General features: G+C 42.7%; 1 protein-coding gene and 1 long non-coding RNA gene across 39 annotated transcripts in view; one reads left to right on the top strand and one right to left on the bottom strand.

Annotated features, from left to right (window-relative positions):
* Window positions 1–5,517, top strand: part of LOC134486957 (uncharacterized) — a 68,363-nt gene extending 62,846 nt beyond the window's left edge. The window contains exon 6 of the long non-coding RNA XR_010066561.1: window positions 3,601–5,517. This is a non-coding gene — a long non-coding RNA (uncharacterized LOC134486957). The remainder of the gene's footprint in view (window positions 1–3,600) is intronic.
* The window catches only part of Sgip1 (SH3GL interacting endocytic adaptor 1), a 208,462-nt gene that overhangs the window by 110,140 nt on the left and 77,164 nt on the right, over window positions 1–21,158 (bottom strand). For 6 of the 38 annotated variants that reach the window (XM_063287663.1, XM_063287667.1, XM_063287675.1 and 3 more), the window contains exon 2: window positions 4,254–4,349. The exons of the other annotated variants lie outside the window; for them this stretch is intronic. The gene's annotated coding sequence lies outside the window, so the exon portion shown is untranslated. The remainder of the gene's footprint in view (window positions 1–4,253; window positions 4,350–21,158) is intronic. 38 annotated transcript variants of the gene reach the window in all.

Raw genomic sequence — 21,158 nt, 5'->3', positions numbered from 1 at the left:
CTGTTCTCTTTGGGTTTCAGTCTTCATTTTAGACCAAAGCAAACAATAAGAGGCAAAGGAATCACATACGCTCATAAAGTCCCACGCCAGCCTGGAGCTTTAATGTCACTGACAGTCATATTTCTAGCACATAGGATACATGGACACATGCAACACACACGTCTCACGTGCATTGAGACTTGAGGGGGTGAGGAATGTGCAAGGAAAACTTTGATTAAAGCAATGGACCGTAAGATGTAAGCTATTTGTATTTTACTGGATCTTTTAAAGATTGAAGCAGAAGCAGTCATAACACCGCCGCTAAACAGGAGGTACAGTCAGTCATTCCTTTTGGGAACTTTCCAAAAAATGTTTTGGAAAAGTCTCCTAGGAGGAATAAGTCAGTGAGATGGCTCAGTGGGTAGAGGTGTTTGCCTGGCACTCCAAGTTCTGTCCCTGGAACACATGTTAAGAGAGAACAGAACTGACTGCAACACCTCACCCCACCCCAGCCCCCACAATCAGAAAGGAGAAAGAATTATCAAGATATCAGAATAACAAGGTAAAGATATTTTGTGTCATACTGTAATAAGCTCAAGAAACACTAGGTAAGCAAGATGGCTCAGAGGATAAGGAAGTTAACCACCGATCTCAACAACCTAAGTTGGATTCTCTGGGACCTACATGGTGGAAGGAAAGAACCAGCTCCCACAAGCAGTCCTCTGGCCTCCACACATGTACTTTAGCATGCTTCCATACCCATACACATAAAAATGAATGAATAAATTTGAAAAATTTAAAAGGAAACTAATGGTTTTTCAGTTCTCACTTCACAACGCCATGATGGTTTTAAAGTCACTTTGTAATTAGGGCTGTTTGTGGTGTAGGCGTAGATCTTGGTCACCTATTCCTTACTAAGAATAGGAAAACAAAAGTTATATTCATTTTATTTTAAAGAAATGACCCTCTCCAGGTGCTGAGGTCCACAGCAAGAGCATTTCTCTGCTGGAAGATCCAGGGTGAGAAGGGTTCTTTTCAAGCTGTGGAATCTCGCAAGGCCACTTTTATGGGCAGCTACAGAACTGTTGTCATGGCTGAGCTGTGGTGAGCTGGCTGGTCCTCCCTATCTGACTTAAGTCCTGTTTCTTTCCTCTGATGTACCAAGACAAGCAAATCAAGTTTTGAAGTGACAACATTAAGAGTAGACTAATCCAAGATGTTAGAAGCTCTCCATCTCTTGTGTGTTCATCGCTCGTGTATCAGTATCTGAACAACTATGATGAAGCCTCTAACACTTAACTGGGGGTCACAGTACTGTCTTAGTTTCTCCTTTTCAGAATGAGTGTTAAGAAGTGCTGATCAAAAAATACATAATGTGGGGTTGGGGATTGAGCGGTAGAGCGCTTGCCTAGGAAGCGCAAGGCCCTGGGTTCGGTCCCCAGCTCCGAAAAAAAGAACCAAAAAAAAATACATAATGTGAGACTCTCTTGGTCATCTTCATGTCAGCATAGAGATCCCCCTCTGCCCAACTTATGGGTAAGACGAGAGTGGATAGAGCGAGCAGACATTCTAGCTGCCCCTGTCTTTCACAAGTTCCTGTAACTCTCATGCCAGCCACTTACTGACCTTGCATATACTTATATCATATATTGAGCTACATTATTAGTGGTTTCTACATCTCCAGAGTCCTAAATAAGCTGCTTCTCCAAACCTTCTTGGTACATCACAGACGTTCTCCGAATTAGATACACATTGGGATGTTGCTCTCCATCTTGTTCTTGTTCAGTCCTGGTGCCTTGAATGACTTGTTGTCAAAGTCTGCTGTGAGCATTACTAACTGCTGACTTGGCATCATCTAAGCCAGGCAAAATATATTCGCTAGTGTTACTCTAAAAGATCAGTACTAACATGGCCGTGAAGATTTCAGGTTGCCTGAAGTTTAGTGTTTTCATAAGTCTCTTCCCAGGCAGTGGATCTTCGGGAGGGATGGACTTTGTAGTCTGAGGGTTCCTTTCCTCATGTTCTATAACAGGTACAGGCAGAAATCACTCTAAAACTTGCTTTGCCCAGCCTGGGTGGAAGGGAAAACACGCTGTATGTCTTGAGGTACACAGATGTGTGGATGAGCATTTGCACCATCCACATGTCAGGTGCCAGGGTCTATTTCCTCCTCTCTTCCTCAGATATCCAGAACAGCTAGAGAACAAGTTCTCTCCCTCGTCTTTAAACACATTCCTGATGGTAGGTTATGGATTAAAAACAAATTATTACGTTGATTGGTGTTTTCTCGGTAGCACTTGGTAACTAATTTAAAAAGCAAAAACCAAAAAACCTTGCCCGCTTTGTAGACCAGATTGGTAGAATTCTACCTGCCTCTGCCTCCTGAGTGCTGAGATTGAAGCATGCACCAGGGAGCCTGGTCCTGAGGGCTCCCTTTTGTTACTGTTACAAAGCCCTGCATGCACCCTGGAAAGTCCATCTTCTGCCACAGCCCTTAGTAGTCCTTACACATGTAACTCTCATTGCAGTCAGATAAGCAGTCACTGGAAGCACACCATGAGATAAAATGTAACAAATATTCAATGTATCCATTGGCTCTGGCTCACATAACTGCATTGTTTGTTGTGGTTTTCTGTAGTGGTCTCTGTTGCAAAGAGACATTTCCTTGAAGAGGGATGAAGACGGCACCAATCTATGGCCTTAAGGACAGAGGCTTGCCATCTCCTCACTAACACTGAGCAATTAGCTGGGTTTCTAGCACCAGGCATGGTTTCTGTCTGTTGAACAGGCCTTAAGTCAAATTAAAGAATTGTTGACTGCAGCCAAGAAGTATGTGCCACGAGTGCATCCTTCGGGTGACGGTGCCAAGATGGTCGTCCTTGTTGTCCATAGGTATGCTAGATGAGCAGAACTGTTGGATGCTCCCTCATTTGGAAGCTTCCATGGCATTTTCTGGTACCATGAAATCTAGTCCTTAGGAGGGAAGCATTTGGGTCAGTTCCAACTTTGGGGTCTTAGGGCCCTGTTTTCTGTGGGTTTGAGACCACCCCAGTCTACAAAGTAAGCAAGTCCCAGAACAGCCAGGGCTGTTATATACAGAAACAACCAAAACTAAACCAAACCAAAACAAACAAAGCAAAAATCCCTCGGTCTTTGTTTACTGTACAGCCACAGTATAAAAACTGGGTATTTGCTTGCAATGCTATGTTAAAGCCAGCGTTGTTCTCTTAGCCATGGGTCTAACATCGCCTTTAATTAAAAAACGTGAGCCATAAAAACTGAAGATGGAAAACAAAACATCGTGGTCTGCTTAGTTATAATAATAGTTGATCGTGTTCTTACTGGTATTTATATATCAGTTACCAATGAAGATAAAACTTGAAATAAGGAAAGAAAGAAAAAAGCCTGAATAACACAACACATACCAGAACCTTCTGGCTTTAAGAGTATACACTAGGGGAGTTAATAAAGTGTGTTTGCCTTTACTAACACGAGGACCCAATCTCCAGAACTCATGAAACAAACAAACAACAAGGACAACAAAACAAGGCAGCCAGGTAAGCACTTGGGATTCTAGCTTGGGAGACGATGGCTCTAAGAACTTTATTATTTCTTTTCTAGGAGTCTCCTCCACCCTGGATGTGAAGCGTGGAGAGAAGAAATTCAACAGGAAGGAACTTCTTTGCCTCGACCCAAATGCTAGAAGGTGGCAATTATAGTCATGCTCGCCCATCACGCACCATGGCACATGGGAAGCAACAGAGGCAGATCACCAAGCGGCATCGGACAACTGCATTCCAAGATCCCGCTGCCAGACGGAGTCCTGGCTCCTCTTTTATTTTGAATATTTTTCTCTTAGTGTTTACAACTATTTTTTGCCTGCTTACCAAGTAATGTCTTCTCCAATGTGATTTTTTTTAAATGGAAAGACATTTCTCGGCAAATTAAGCTGAACATTAATTAAACATAAAGATTATATTTTGCATGTGGAAATCTTCGTGTGTTTCCCGGTAAACAGAAGGGAAGCTTAATGAAGTCTGGCTAAGTGGATTATTTCTGCAACGAATATGAATTTTCAGCTGAAGTCTTCATCAATGTTGAGGGTTACTTAAAGGTGAATCACACGTAATGGAATTGCTTATTTTCTGCATGAACCCAGGCCAAGCATTTAGTCTCAGGAATAAAAAACAGGCAAATCTAATTGCCCTGGGCATGATGCCTCATGCAGATGGCAACTCCAGCATAGCAATGAGTGTTCATTATGATGGTTGTACCTCAGGAAAGAGGCGGGCCTTTGCACGACAGCATCTCCTCTAAGGTCCAGAATGGCACTGAGTTAAATTCTCACAAGTACTGAGCTTCATTTCAGACTGTTCAAAAGAAAAAAAAAAACTTCTTACCCCAGTTCTCCAGGTCATTTTTGATACAAGCCAGAACCCCTCATGATTTTTTTTTGATATTTCTGATTTCCAAGGCTTACACTGCTGCCTGGAATGTGGGGGCTGTTTATTAAAAGTGGATGCCAGGAAGCAGGACGCGCTGCAGCCAGTGTTTTTGGAGTATACCAGCTCGTGACGGTCAGCTACACGTTTACCAGCTGCTCTCTATTTGCAGTCTTAACCAAAGGAATTATTCCAAGTTGATAGAACACGCCTTCTTTGGTCTGAATACTGTAGTTTGACATTTCAGTGATCAAAGGAAGTCCAAGAGAACTTTGTACTTGGTAAGTGCAAAGCCTGTTTACATGACATTCTGAGCTAAGCCACTGGGAAGAATCCCATGACAATCCAACAGCAGTGGGTCGTAAAAGTCTGGCGGGATCAAACAGCAAGTTTAAGTTCGGTATCTGGAAATTCATGTTGTGCACTGAAATGGAGAATCCTAACGGACGACAGAGACTAACGTCAAGGGCTAAACATGGCTTTTTGTTTGTTTGTTTTCGAGAGATAACTGTTTGACCTTTTGGTGACATAGAAGGAAATATTAAAGAAGACAGTCTCAGGATACATTTGATTCCAAAGGTCATGTTTGTGATGCCAGTGTTAATGGAACTGGGGAGCCTGGGGAACAGACTTTGAAGCAGGGGGATGACTTTTACTAAGCTGTCAGCACTGTACCCAGTGCTGTACTCCAGTGCTATACTGCTCCAGCAGCATGCTTTGCTGGAAGGAAAGTGGGAACATTGAGTCCAGACTTGGCTTCCATGTTGACCCTCACTGCCGTCAGGCATGGGCTGCTTAATCTCGCTGGGTCTCCATTTTCTCAGCTAATGATTATAAAGAGTTTTGTAAGTTTTTAACTTTTCACTGCAGTAAGAAAACTGTGTAGAACCTGAAGTATATTGAGTATCACTTTATGCATATTTCTCTTGCCTAGCTAGACTTATTGATGGCTGTAAAACAAGTCAGGTGTTCTAAATGACGACACAAGGGTAGCTAAACACACAATTTCACCACTGCCAGCAGCTTTATTTCAATAGAAATAATAATAAAAATAACAGCAAACATTGAAAATAATAAACATTTAAAAAATCTTAAACTTGCCTTGGTTATAAACAGTCATGACCAATCAAAAGTTACACTCAGTCTCTGGGTTTCATCCCCCCACTCCCCATTTAATTAATCTTTGAGAAACTTATCTCAAAGCCTAAGGTGGGAAATGTGGTAACAGATCTTATTTCTGCCAAAGAGCCTCTTCCACCCTGGATACAACAGGAAGGACCAGGGCTTACACAAAGCTTTTCCATTACCATCCAGTTTGCTTTCTTTTGGGTTAATTTTTATTTGAATAAGGTTTGTTTCTTTTTCAAAAGGAGTATAGTTCAATTGAGTTTTCTGTTTATGCCTCAAAACCAGAGAATTTATCTATGCAAAGACAGAAACCGGGGTTGGGGATTTAGCTCAGTGGTAGAGTGCTTGCCTAGGAAGCGCAAGGCCCTGGGTTCGGTCCCCAGCTCCGAAAAAAAGAACCAAAAAAAAAAAAAAAGACAGAAACCATTGCTGCCCATATGTGATAGGTTGGGGAGGGTTTGCAGGTGTCAAGATGAATCAGGGCACAGACACATGCTCATTTACTCTCTCATACTCATATATATGGCAGTCTCAGAATGGGAACTTCCCATCACTGGTGAGTATTATTTTCTATTTTAGTATTAGTATCTATTTTTCTAGTACTGGGCAGGGGCATGTGCTTCATTCAGTGTTTGCCATACAGACTGTGGAGCACCGGTGATCTCTATCTGAAGATCTCTCCACCTTCTTGCTCAGTGGTTGATGGAAAGGGGACCTGGGGAGCATCTATCATGTGACAGATTCTTCTAAAACTTGGAATTCTATTACCTATGACTTATATGAGACAAACCCTCAACATCCCCTCCCAGTAGACATCTGCCACTCTCGCACCTTCCTGTCTACTTTTCCAGTAACAACTGCATGGTGTGTGGGAGTACAATGGGTTCTAATACGATTTCTTGAGAATAGAGTTTAAGATATTATAATTAAAATATAAAGGGAGCTCTTTGAGAGCATTAGAAGTGGAAATCTGTTTATTCCCCCAAATGGCAATATCTATTACTTGGGACCAAAACGCTCCCAAATGGTGGGAATCCATTTGTAGTATGGCCATATTGACAAGCAAGAAACAAGTGGCTCCTAGTTCATCAAAAGGCAGAGTACTCATGATACATAATTATTTGAAAATACTTGAAAACTCAAGTGTTTGAGTTCTGTATTCATGAAGAAACACAAACTCCCAGTAAAACACTTAATTTTCCAGCACAGCTAAACACTAGAGCATTTCTTAGCTCATAAGTACTTTCTAGTTGTGACCAAATGTGTGATGTCGTCAGCGGTGGCAGTCCCACGTGATCTTTCTTATGGACCCCTTCATAGCTCTTAAACTCAAACCCTTCAGTTTTGCTTCACTTTCGCAATCCAATCTGAAATCTGATTCTAGCTTTACCACCGAGTATCCATGTGATATTTAAGAAAAAAAATTTCTCAAGAGTAGAGTTTCTGTGACTGTAAAATATATACATCAAATATGACTACAGTAATAAACGAGTTGTATTTGTGTATAGAGATAACTGCCTGAGTAAAAGTCATCATTTATTTATGTAATTTTTAATCAAGGGTAAGAGAATAGTAAGCCATAGAGGTGCATGTCATGCAAAGGTGATGTATACAGTTCAGCCCCCAGCAAGGCCTCTTTCTCCGTTAGACTGCAGAGGGGAGTTCCAGTTCCCCTTAGGAGCCATGTGGTGACGTCACATCCAGCACTTGCTGCTGGGAAAAACTATAAGGTTCCACAAATCCTGATGAACTACTCCATGATCACACGTGTTCCCGTGGAAAACCCCAAGTCACATTCCTCACCTTCCTGTCAGGAGATCCCGTGCCTGACTCTCTCCAAGCAAAATCTATAAAATGGATCTTCTCACATGGGTTGGCAACAAGGAGCAAATTATTCTTGCATGTAGCAAGCTTAGCGACACAAATAGCTCATCACAATCAATATTTTCTAGAAATCCAGTCTGAATGTAAAATGGAAAGTAGGATAAACCCTTTCCGGAATTAAAAACACCACACATCTGTAGTACAGTTTACTGAATCATTCCTCTAGAAAATGAAGGAAACAAATTTTTGTTCCTGTCCCAAGTGACAGTTTAAGAGAAATTTCATCTTGGAAATGGATTTTTCACCAGCTTCCAAGAAAGCACTAGACAGGGGAAATAGTGTGGCACGGTGTACAGAGCACCAGCATGAAGGTCAAGGTGTGGCTGGATTGGATGAGCAAAGCCAACGCCAGGGCGATTACAGCAAAAGGCCACACCTAGAAAACCAGGGGGAGTCTCCACTTGCTCAGCCCCTTGGACGGATCCTTGTTCCACATTAAACATGTTTCAACGAAAGGTAAACAGAGTAACAAAAGTGGAGAGAAAGAACAATGTATCTGTCTTCTACGGAACTCTACACTGAATGGTTTTGTTTTAAGATAGTTTTTGTTTCTATTTCTAAGCTGAATGTATCTCATCACTTACCAGGTTTCTGGGAGAGCATGCCAAATCCCGACTTAGCTGGATAGCGTTATCCCAACAATGTGAACCACAATTCCAGTGATGCTAATACTTTTATGGTTGAACTTAGTCTCAGTATTTTGATTAAGTTTTCTAAATCAGACTCACACCAGGCCCTTTCTCTTAGGACAAATAATCTGCTCTTCACTCTTCTGTCCTTGTAAATCACCCTTTTCAGACCGGAAATGCAGCCCCAAATTAGAATGGTTCAATGGGACAAATTAAACATCTGTAGGAATGGCAGCTGCCAGAGAGGAAGTGGTACATTTTGTGCTTTAGACAACCAAAGGTTTTGATGCCCCCTGTACCAGCCCACAGTGTTGCATCTGTGTCTCTAATCTCTGTGAATTACCTCATAAGTGTTCATTAATATTCTAAGATAATGGTTTTCAACCTTCCTACTGCTATGGCTCTTTAATATATAGTTCCTTGTGTTGTGATGACCCCAACTATAACATTATTTTCATTGCTACTTCATTAACTGTAATTTTAGTACTATTATGAATCATAATATAAATATCTGGTATGCAGGATATCTGAAATGCAACCCCTGTGAAAGGGTCATGTGGCCCCCCCAAGTGAGTCATGGCCTACAGGTTGAGAATCATTCTTCTAACCAATGGCAAATATAATAAGCACTCTTAAGTTGCTTTACATAGTTACAAAAATGACACTCCACCACCGAAGATTAAAGCTGGGTATGGTGTTATTCACTAACACTTTCTCCCGGGGAGCAGAGACAGGCAGATCTCCATCAGTTCTAGGCTAGCCTGGTGGCTGATGAGTCCCAGACCAGCCAAGGATATGCAGGGAGATCCTTCTCAAAAGACAAATTCAAAGAACAAAGAAGGAAAGATCAGGTCGTTATAGTTTGATTCTGGAGTGCATCAAAATTCATAGATGCCCAAGTGCTTTATATAAATTAGTATTATTAGCTTTAACTTACACCTTCCTAAATCATCTCTGGATTACTTATAGGACCCAGTACAATGTAAACATAATGTATATGTCATATTGTTTTCTTTTATATTATTTTGTTATTATATTGTTATATTTCATATATATTTTCCATATGTGGTTGATTGCCCCCCTAAGATATAGAACCTGTGGATATAATGGTATGCACATTGCCTTTTAGAAATAGTTATGGCTCGTGAACTCTAAAGAAATCCTTCTGTGAAATAAGGATGCTTTCTGTACAGTGTATGCTCAAAGGAAAACGTCTTTATGCAACACAGTACCATGTACAATCTGCACAACAAACACTTCAGAAACAGTAACATGAGTTACTATAAAAAGAATACATAGCCTTAAGCTAATACAAAATCACCGCATTCTTTTTAAGCATTAATTATCACCTTAAAAATCACAGCATCTAAGTTGTAGAAGAAATTTTCAAGGCCTGTGGGCTTGTGTGCTAAGCACTTATGTTCTTTTTGTCAAGTGGGGGAGGGAGGGGTAGAGAGAGAGAGAGAGAGAGAGAGAGAGAGAGAGAGAGAGAGAGAGAGAGAGAGAGAGAGAGAGAGAGAACAGCACCCATCCCAACCATACAGGAGTGAACTGACTTCCTTTTTCCTGAGACTCTCAGACTCTCTCTCCTCCCAGTACTCCTGGCTCCATCTGCTATGTTTTGTTTTCTGGCTAATTATTACAGAGAAGGAAACTTAAGTTTATAAGGAAACAAAAGTATAGAAAGAACCGTCAGTGCTTGGAATGGCTGAAAAAAATAAATTGCTCTTTTTACAGAATGCTAACTTTTCAAACTGCCTTCTCTTGAAGCACTGGAGAGTTTGCAGAAGGGCCCCCTGGTGGCGAGAGGGTGTCACTGCAGGCCCCAAGCGGAGACTGGACTAGGCCTTGCAGTCTGGGCTAGGGAAAGAGGATGTCCTGTTTCCATCTCTGAGTTTCCAGTTTTTACTTTAGCAATAGAGACTGACTTTGGCCTCCTCATTTCCGCTTGTCATCAATGTCCAGCTCAGACCCCTCAGCACGACGGTGTGCCCATACCACTCAACCAATTGCAAGGTGGGCTGGGTTTGGGGTGGTTCAGGGCTTCAGCAGGTTTTATTCATAAATAACAAACACAATGTGCTGGATAAAGCAGGGGGGAACTCCACACTGTGGTACCTCAGTCTGAGAGCTTCTCATTTGCGAAGAATACATGTTTGAAATATTAAGAAACTGATAAGGTGAGTTTATGGTTGGGAGCAAATTCCAAACTCAAATGAGTTTTACCAGTGTTTAAGAGGGGTTTTGGAATATCTGTGAATTCTCTTCAGAAATGAATACAGTCAGAGTCCCGGAACAACGTACTATGGTTTAGACACAAGGCAGGACTCCAAACCTGTGTTCTTGATGGTGCCTATCTTGAGATTACAGGAAAGATGTGCTCATGAAAGTGGCCTCTCTATACTGCAACAGTCAAGGTTTTTCTCTGTGGAGCAGTGGATCTCAGTCTTTTTTGCCACACAAACTCTTGAGAATTTAATAAAAATATTAGTTCTGTCCTCAGCAAGTACAGGCATGAACGGATATTTGGCAACCTGTGCATATTAAGTCCGGGGAGTTCACAGGCCTCCTAAGTGCATCTGTGAGTATCACCCAAATCCCTTATTCTATAGCGAGGCCTTATTTGCATTACTGTGTAACAAAACATAACAAGCTGTCTTGGCAGAGATGGCCCAGTTTCACCAAGCAGCTGGTGACTCATCAGACAATCACCAGTGACTTCATACCTTGAAGGAATCAGAGACCGAGTCAGGCTTCAAACGCAGTGTCTGTCCCTGGACCCATGAAGATGAGTGCTGTGAATTAGTCAACCATCAAGCGCTCCTGTCACGGCTCCCAAGGGAACCTTCCTAAGCTTTCCCTGGCTGGTTTAGTCATTCACAGTCCTGTTTCTATTACAAATAGCTACAATGATCTTGCTGGGCCTAAAGCTTTCAAACTGGAGTAGGAGGCGAAAAAGATAAAAATTCAATTATTGAAGTAAAGAGATAAAGAGCTTGCTTGGCCATAAGTAATTAAGGGGAAAAAAACCCCTACAGTTCTGATAGTGTGCTGTGCTGGAGCTGGGCAATCTCCCGGGCCTTATCTTTTCAACCCTGCAGTCAGTCCTGCAACATCGTCTGCATCTTACTTGTGGGAAGCTAAAGGGTCTGAGAGCCCACACGGCTCACATAAAACCTAGAGCTTAACCCAGTCAGAGCCTGCCCCACATGTGGCCCATACATATACAGCCACCCAATCAGACAAGATGGACGAAGCAAAGAAGTGCCGGCCGACAGGAGCCGGATGTAGATCGCTCCCGAGAGACACAGCCAGAATACAGCAAATACAGAGGCGAATGCCAGCAGCAAACCACTGAACTGAGAATAGGACCCCCGTTGAAGGAATCAGAGAAAGAACTGGAAGAGCTTGAAGGGGCTCGAGACCCCATATGTACAACAATGTCAAGCAACCAGAGCTTCCAGGGACTAAGCCACTACCTAAAGACTATACATGGACTGACCCTGGACTCTGACCTCATAGGTAGCAATGAATATCCTAGTAAGAGCACCAGTGGAAGGGGAAGCCCTGGGTCCTGCTAAGACTGAACCCCCAGTGAACTAGACTATGGGGGAGGGCGGCAATGGGGGGAGGGTTGGGAGGGGAACACCCATAAGGAAGGGGAGGGGGGGAAGGGGATGTTTGCCCGGAAACCGGGAAAGGGAATAACACTTGAAATGTATATAAGAAATACTCAAGTTAATAAAAAAAAAAAAAAAAAAAAAAACCTAGAGCTTAAAATGACAGCACGATTTAATCTGAATCTGACTCCAGTTTAGTGTTTTTCCTACTCTACCGTTACTTGTATATCTCAGGGGTAGGGGGTTGAGATCTTACTCTGTAGCCCAGGCTACCCTTGAACTCAGGCAAACTTGTCTCGGCCTCTCAAGTGCTGGGATTAGAGGCGTGTGCCACCAAGCCAGCCTCTAATACTTTAAAAGTGCTTTCCGAGAACAGGCTGGCATCTAACTCCTTAATTCCTGTATCTTGAAATTAATTGCATCTGCGAGAGGCCTCGAAGCATGTCCAGATGAAGAGATTTGCATTGAGGTGCGGGGAGGGGGGAGAGAGTGACCTCTACCATCTAGAATAGTCAAATGGACTCCTATCCTGCTGTCACATGGGCTTGAGGCACAAAGTGATTGAAAGCAACCAGACACACTCTGACACACGCTGCCCTCTGCTAAAACACAGCTAACCGAGCCATGGAGATGGCAAGTGGTGTCAGCATCCAAATTCCATATCCTTCTCCTGTTGACTTTCAGTCACCAAATTAGCCTTGCCTGTGTTTCCTTTAGATGAAAATAGTGATGGTTACAAACTGTCCCAGCAAGAGTATCAGTCTGTGTTTGGATATCAAGGGGTTTGGATATCAAGGGCTGTATCGTCTAAGGGTTTCTGGGATATGCCAGGTCAAACAGTACATTTTTGTCACCTTTATTTACATTGATTGCTTCCCAATAAAGCCTTATCCTTTTAGACACAGCCTGGGGTAATGGAGGTGGTCAGTCTCCTTTGATTCAAGTAATCAGGTTAAAAACAAAGCCGAATTACAATTCTTTATGGAGATGCCTGGGGAATGTGGTATCTCTGATTTATTTTCTTACAACTCCCCAAGTCTAGTGGGCAAGGCAACTGCAAGGTTCAGGGTCCTGAGCTTAGGAACACTGCACACAGGGCTTGCGCTGGGGGAACTACCGATACAGAGCTATATACTGTAAGATGAGAATTTCTTCCTAAGTCACACACACAATGAACTGGATGATATATGTGGGAAAAACAATTGGCTATTTCTTATTAAATTACAAACAAGGAGACAGGGACAGGAGATGATACAGCAAAGTTCAGTAGAGAGTAGAAGTCAAGGGTTTCTTTGTGCCGCCGTAGTGATGAGGACTTCAGCCTGTAGGTTATTGGGAAGCAAATACAAACTTTTAGAGAAACATCTACCCAGTTAAATCTGTATTTAATAGGGACGATGGGTTAAAGAATGAAGATTGGGTTTTGGGATGGATCCTTAAAATCATCCAGTCAAGAATTAAGAATTCTTATGGACACCCTGAAATAAGATAGTGCTACAAAATGGACAGAAAATGAGGAGGCTAAGTGATCATGTAGGAGACAGAGCAGAAAAATAACTATGTTGAGATGAGGGAGTGAGAAGAACTCAGAACCTAGCACAGTGGGAAGGGCTGGGTTGGCCAGACAAGACAGAGCTGTTTTAAATTGTACAAAGGGTGTACCCACTGTCTATGAAGTAGCTCACATGGTTACACAGTGATGATAATTTATGCACTGAATATTTATCCTATCATATAGTTTGTTCTTCCAATCATTCTATGCATCAGCATATTTTTGTTATGTCTTTGCATGGACAAAGTTCATGGCCGTGGTCAGGGTCATGTAACAGGCAGCTACAGAATGAAGGCTCAGACTCAGGTTAACCTAAATTCAGGAGTTCTTCTTTGACAATTTTTTTCACACACAAAGTAGTTCACTTTGGCTATTTTGGGAAGTTCAAATGCTTTAACCCACACTTTCCACGTGGTTCTGCAGTACAGGAGTCTCATTGTCTAGGATGCTCACGATGGAAACATAGGCCACTCCTTCATTAATTATTTCACACTCAGTAGGCTTCTGGGGCCTAGTGGTTTCTTACATAGAATAATATGTTTCATCATGAGATACGGATCACAATGCTGGAAATAGACCCAAGGAAGGAGGTTGATGGTCTTAGTAACTTGGGTCAGCAGTAAAGCGTCCTCCTTTTCCCTCAGCACTGTGTCTTTTTGACTTGCATTTAGCTCAAAGTTATTTTCTAGGCACAGAATCTACCTACCTAACAGAGTACCAAGACGGTCAAGTAAAACAGCAGGTCGGAGGGGATTCACGCGCTGTTATACAGTGTTTCTCACTTGTATTGTGAGGTTATTACTCTATGGGCAGAACTGAGTAACAGGGAGGTGATGGAGAACTACAGTGTCCTCCAGACCTCTTCCACTCCCCACATCATCCTGTTCCAGGACTGATTTGGTGTTATTTAGATACTTGTCTATGAAAGACAACTCGTTGCTCTATTTACTATTTAATTCGGTCTTCATTTCTAGATCTTTCCACAAATATATTTTGACCCCAAAAGATTAGGCTTTCCTGCTCTAAAAATTTATATCGAGCTTCTTTTCTTTTTCCCTGTAGCCTTGTGTGGAGATTGAACCCACAGACTCAAACATGCTAGGCAAGCGCTCTACACTGGGCTGCTTGCTTAGCCCTAGACTAAGCTTTTAGTGAAGGCTCTTTTCAATAGGCATCCCAGCTCCAGCATAGTGTCTGTCACCCAGATGACTAGGTTTTTATGTTGTCCATGGACTTACACTCCAAAAGGTCTAGTACATATTGTGTAAGTGAATATTCTTACTTCAGTCCTCCAGTTTCAGTTTTAAATTTTCCTTGGAAAACCTTAAGCCATTTAACAATAGTGCAGCTTATTCTTAAGATAGAAATGCAACTCTTGTACAACATTAACCAAAGTGTCCAAACTCATTCTCATAAAAAGTATAGAATCTGATATACAAATTCTACAAAGATTGTAAATTATTATATTAAAACACGTACTATACAGTATTGAATAAAAATCTTGACAAGTAATACAAATGAACAGGTTGTTTTTGTTTTCCAAACAACCTGTAAAATCTTGTGATATGCTGTCTTGAAAGACAAAACCTTCTGTTTACTTCTGTCCTCCATAGATAAACACTTGACCAGATGCAAGTGTTGTCTAAGAAGGCTGATCTATTTAGCCTTCATCTGTTTCATCAACTGGGAGGTGAACTTGCTCGTGTCTCTTTCTGATGTAGATTTATAAAAGGGGAGATGTCAATATATACACAAAGGTCACTATTTTCTACAGGCAGCAACTAGAACCCAGTATGTTATTTCAGAGAGACCAGTAGCTCATGGCAGGTTTCATTTGGTCATGCTTCCCAAGCCTGGGTTCTAGAACTTTCCCAGCACTGTCATCTGTCTTTTCAGATACTCCATTGTTGTTGCTGTTATTACCATCATTAGTTGTTGTTATTATTATTATTATTATTATTATTATTATTATTATTATTATTATTATAGGCATTATTTTCCAGGTCAGTGAGGAGAACATGCCAAATGGGAGCTGACCACACACTCTGTCCCATGCTATATAGACCATGAGTGAAGCTCTTGAAGTTTCTATGCTCCCAGATCTCATCTCTAAGTGTTCATAGCTCTCGAGGTCAAGGCATTTCATATCAGAGAGCTTCTGATGGGGTTGCTTCATGACTCCAAGTGTCACTTACTCCTGTCATTGCTGTGGAAATACCTGACAGAAGCAACCTTAAGAGGAAGCACTTACTTTGGTTCATGGTTTCAGGGGACTTCAATAAACCCATCAAGATAGAGAAGGCATGGCAGACAGAGCAGCTCAGTGTGAGCAGGAAGGTGTGTGCAGTGAAGTGGCTGTGCAAATCTTGGCTGACCAAGAAGTAGAGACTCTTGAATCAGTCACAGTCATGGCCGATTCTACCAAAGACTTGTCTTGGTTGACTCACTTCCACTAGCCAGGTGTCCATAACCACAGAAACGGCACCTTTAGCTGGGGACCTAGTGTTCAAATACACAAGCCTATGGGGCACATTTCAGACTCAATTCATAACACGTTGCTTTGGAAGTTGAGGTCTCCCGAATCAAGTCTATGACCTTGTTCTCTTTTAGTGTTTAAGCTTTGAGGCCTTTGAGATCTAATAGGACCACTAAGTCCCTCCAGAGAGTATTTCTGCTGCCAGAGAGCCTGTATGTCTAAAAGTCCAAGAGCAAAGTTCTAGTTTGTTTCTGCACACTATGCAGTCTCAGCTGGTGGTAGTCCTGCTAGTCCTAAGGAACACATTGTTCAACATATGAAGAAATTATTCAGATGTTCTGATCATGTTGTATCATGTATTTACAAGGAAATTGATCCATGTACCAACTTAGAAATGTTGCTTTATTCATTAATTTGTTCATTCACTTGAGTCTGTAAACCATAAGAGAGAAGCCACATATCCCCCAGTTAAGAAATGTAGAAGCCGAGGCCCTGGAGGTTAAATAATGTGCCCAGGTTTCAACACGAAGAAGTAAAACAGGACCTTTCTGTAGAGAGAGAATCTTATATACTCCATGGAAGCATCATCCATCAATAAAAGTTGGTGGCCTATTAGCTGAGGCAGGAAATAGAAGGTGGGAGTTTCAGTAGGGAGAGAGGAACTCTGGGATTGAGTCTGGCACAGGTAGAGATTCACCCCAAACTCTGAGGAGACAGATTCGTGAAGCTGAGGAGAGGTTACCAGCCATGTGGCACTCATAGAATAGAATAACCAGGTTAGTAAGTTATGAGCTAGTCAGGGAACAAGTCTTAGCTTATGGCCTAGGCATTTACTCATAAATGATAAGTCTTGCTGTTATTTCTGGAACTGGAGTATGGGTGGAAAACTTGCGGTTACATTTTCCTCTACACTATGTTTCCTCTGGAGAGTCAAGAAGACACCAAGCTGGGGTGATGATGGTATTCCAGGGGAAGCAGAAGACGGGGGAGCCATTTGCTGGGTTATCTGGGAAGATTCATCTTCCCAGGCCTACAGATGAGAACATGGCAAAGGTGAGCACACGTAGAGGCGCTCCCAGATTTCCTCCTAGCAAGCACAAGGCGAGAACGAACTGCACCATGGAAGCCATTATAATGTGAATAACATTTAAAACAGCCATGTATTAAATTCAGGTGGAATGGTGTCAGGTACTGACTCTCACCGTTCTATGAAATATGATTATTACTGACATTTTAGAGATCAGACAACAAAAGGTTAGAGAGTTTCAATGGCTCACTGGAAAGAAAAAGAAAAAAAAAAAAGGAATGGTCTGTGTGCTTCCGGACTCTAAATGCAATGCGTGTGTGGCCCTCGGGGTGAGACATCTGTAGAGAGATGTGCTTTCATGTGGCTTTACTGTTTATCCAGATCAAACACTGCTCCTCACACCCTATTATCTTGTGTGTTTCCCCTTAACACACACAGCATCAAAAGGAGCAGCCATTGAGCCAGCCATTAGAGAGCCTGTGGGGCTGGTTCAGAGTGTCCTTTAAAGGATGCTTTCAATGACATTTAAATTATTTGCACAGATTTACTCTGATATACAACCTCCAATAAGAGTCTACTGTCCACCAAGCCTAGTTATTCGATCATCCAGAGTGACAAGGTGACTGTCATTGGCATCTCTCCCACTGGAGTCTTTCCTGGTTTAGGTTTTGAACCTATTCCAGGCCAAATGATTTTTCTTTTCCCAAGTATGCAAACCCGACCATGTCATGCTCCTGCCTCAGAGTGGAACGTTCCATCTTTAAAAGGTGCGTCGCCTTTTCTAGCCTGGAAGGCACGTCCCACTGTGGCTTCTTCTCCTCTCCCCGGGCCACATGGTTACACCTTCACCCTCCATCCCTCCCAGCATACCTTTCCAGCTCCTGCCTTGCATTGACCCTTAGTGATTTCCCCCGGAAAAGGTCCTTAATGCTCAGGGTAAAGCTCAATCATCAGCCCTCCCCACTGAGCCACTGGGACCTTGCAGATGCCTGATTGTCAAGACACCACAAGAGGATAACTTCATCCATGTGATTGGAGGAGGGGGCCTCTCTGCTTGCTGCTCTCTGAGTCTCCTGTTTCTAACAGAACGGTTGACAATGCATATTCCATTAATATTGGAGGAACTCGTTAAAATTGTAGAAAGAAAGTGTCAATCTGAAGTACATTTTAGTCTAAATATGAGCCATAAGGGCAATTTAATAATCAATCTTTTTAAAAATTAAATTATGGCTCGACTTGAGATCTACACCATGAGAGAGATCCCACCTCTGGCCCTATTAATGATATTCTCCTATATTTACTGTCAGGAACCTAGCATAACTGTCCTCTGAGAGGCTTATCCCAGCAGCTGATACAGAGACCTATAGTCAGACATTTGGCTTGGGGACTCTGGTGGAAGAGGGGAAGGAAGGATTGAAGGAGCCAGAAGGGTGAAGGACAGCATAAGAAAACATAGAGTCAACTAACCTGGGCCCGACAGGGGCTCACACAGACTAAACCACCAACCAATGACCACACATAGGTCAAACTTAGACCCTCTACACTTAAGTTATAGATATGCAGCTTGGTCTTCATGTGGGACCCCTAACAACTGGAGCAAGGGCTGTCTCTGACTCTGTGGCCTGCCTTTGGATCCCTTTCCCCTAACTGGGCTGCCTTGTCTAGGCTCAATAGGAGAACATGCCCCTAATCCTACAGCAATTCGATATGTCAAGAGGGTTGATATCCACAGGAGACCTCTCCTTCTCTGAGGAGAAAGGGAGGAGGATGGGGCAAGGGGAGGGAAGAGGGAAAGCTTCGATCAGGTTGTAGAGTAAATAAATAAGTTAATAAAAATGAGCCTAAAGGCACAAAGACTATTTAAGTCGAGGGCACGTGTTAAATGCCACCAAAAACACAGAGGGAAACTCAAGAAACCTGGGGAAAGCTGTGTATTAAACACTACTTCAAGGAAACCAAGAAGTTTTGGAAAGCTCTATCTGGGGTTTTGGACTTGAGGTTTTAATAGCACCCATCTCCCAGAAGGGTTAGAAGATGATTCAAGGATCATTTCCTTCTGTAAGATCTGAAAAGAAAATCCAGACTCTCTGCAGTGTTAAATTGGAGCTTGCTCCAGGTTGAAAATAGATCCCAAGTGTCCAATTCCCTGAGAGACAGGCTCAGCTATTTAGCTGCAGGAAACCGGAGAGGTTCTCCATGAGGCCTTGGGATCTCCTTGGTTGTGGGCCCCCAGAAGGTCCTTTAATACTGGTTTAGTGTCTGTTCATACCTAATGCACATTGTGACCATGCTGTCCCATGGAATCTCACACACTCAGAATCTGGAGGAAAGCTCGGAAGCCAGTTACACACTCCCCTGGTAAGGTACAGAGAGAAGGAAGTCATCCTTGTCTCTCCATGTCATGAATTCAGGCAAATGGTTTGGAGAAAGCATGGCTTCGCTGGAGGAGTGCTGGGAGGGCTATCAAGATGCTGGTATTTGCCTTAGTTATGACTCCTGACGCGCTGTGAGTTCTTAGGCTGTCACAAGCCAGTGGTGAGGGCTTGGATTAGTCACCAACCCCCTCTCTCTCCAAGTCTGTTTCTGAGAGGGTAAAATTAGGCTGGTTAGGGTGGGAGATGACTCAGTGGGGAGCATGCTTGCCTGCAAGCAAGAGGGTAAGAATTCAATTCTGAGTACCCACAAAAGAAAAAAGAAAGCCAGGTACAGCAGCCTGTGCCTGTGTTAGGGAAGGGGAGACCAGAAGATCCCGGAGTCTCCCCTGCCTGCCAGTCTAGCCCAAGACCCAGAAAGAGACCTTGTCTCAAAAATAGGGTGAAATCAGGTGATAGTGTCTCATGCCTTTAACCCTTAGCACTTGGGATGCAGAGCAGGTGGATCTGTTGTTTGAGTTCAAGGTCAGACTGTTCTACATATCAAGTTTTAGGCCAGCCAAGGCTTCCTAATGAGAATGTCTCAAACAACAACAGCAACAGCAACAACAACAACAACAAACAGAGCACGCGGATTCATGTCAGAGCACCTACAAGGCAGCTTACAGCCTGTAACTGCAGTCTCAGGGATCTGGTGTCATCATCATACATGCAAATAATGCTACCCAGACATACATGCAGGCAGAACACCCATATTTATAAAAATAGGTTTAAAGAGAGAGAGAGAGAGAGAGAGAGAGAGAGAGAGAGAGAGAGAGAGAGAGTGTGTGAGTGTATGGCTCCTGAGAACAACACCTGAGGTTGACCTCATACACATGTGTGAGGACACACACACACACACACACACACACACACACACACACACACACACACTGATCATTCCCAGCTATGGGCTTTTCTTATAGGTAGGTAACGTGATTTAACTTAGCCATCCCAGAGCCCCGAATCTTAGTGATATTTACAGAAGATGGAAATTCCCAATTGTCAATCCCTGTCATTGAGCACTGAGACCCAAGTGACTTAATGAAATATATAGACCCACAATGACTTAGTACTTGATTGAAAAAAAAAAGACACATGCAAGCAGAAAGACAAATAACTTCCTGCATTTGTGATTAAATACACCTAGTGAAGCAGGTCTGTGCTACTGAGATCTGCCCAGAGCTCTGACTCCTGCATTTCCCTCCCTGCTGACTCCTGTGGAATGTTTGCATCTCATCACAGTGTCCATTCAAAGCCCATAATGCTGGGATATGGGATAATCTAAGGGAACCTGGCATGGTCTATTATTAAAAGTATAAGCTCTTCAAGAACATTCAGTGTTGTGTTCACACTTTGGAAAGTCTGGCTTTTGAGCAGACCATAGTTAGGATAGGAACTCGGGGCTTATTTTCAGGTAAGTAAATTATTCTATTTTTTTCTTGTTCTTACTGATTTACTTATACTTTTCTGAATGTACGAAGAAAACTCATTTTAAAAAACCTAACATATCTTGGCCAGATGTGATGGGACTTGTCTTACATCCCAGCACTCGGGAGGCAGAGGCAGGAGGATCTCTGTGAATTTGAAGCTAGCCTGGTTTACAGAGTGAGTTTCAGAGTAGCCAGGGCTATACCTAGAAACCCTATCTTAAATACCCGACTCCCTTTTTCAGGTTGGAAGCCACCAGAGCCAGCAGCATTAGACACTGCTAAACCTCTGTACTTAGGTTGTCAGTACATACCTGCTCTTATACAAATAACAGAGCTTTAGACTTAGGCTGGCCCAAGAACTTGTGTGCCTCCACACTGGCTTTTTGTGCTGCTTTTCTAACTATGTCACTTTCCTTTTTTCTATTTCCCTTTTTCTTTTGTTCCTTCTTTTCTCCCTTTCCCTTCCCTCCCCTCCCCTCCTCTTCCCTTCCCTTCTCTTCCCCCCATTTCTTCTCCTCTTCCTTCTCCCCCCCATCTTATTCTAGCCTTACCCATGCTAGGTTTGTTGACCCCCTTC

This window comes from Rattus norvegicus, chromosome 5 (assembly GCF_036323735.1).
Source record: "Rattus norvegicus strain BN/NHsdMcwi chromosome 5, GRCr8, whole genome shotgun sequence".
Classification (NCBI taxonomy): domain Eukaryota; kingdom Metazoa; phylum Chordata; class Mammalia; order Rodentia; family Muridae; genus Rattus; species Rattus norvegicus.
This window is presented reverse-complemented; position numbering and strand designations above follow the sequence as displayed.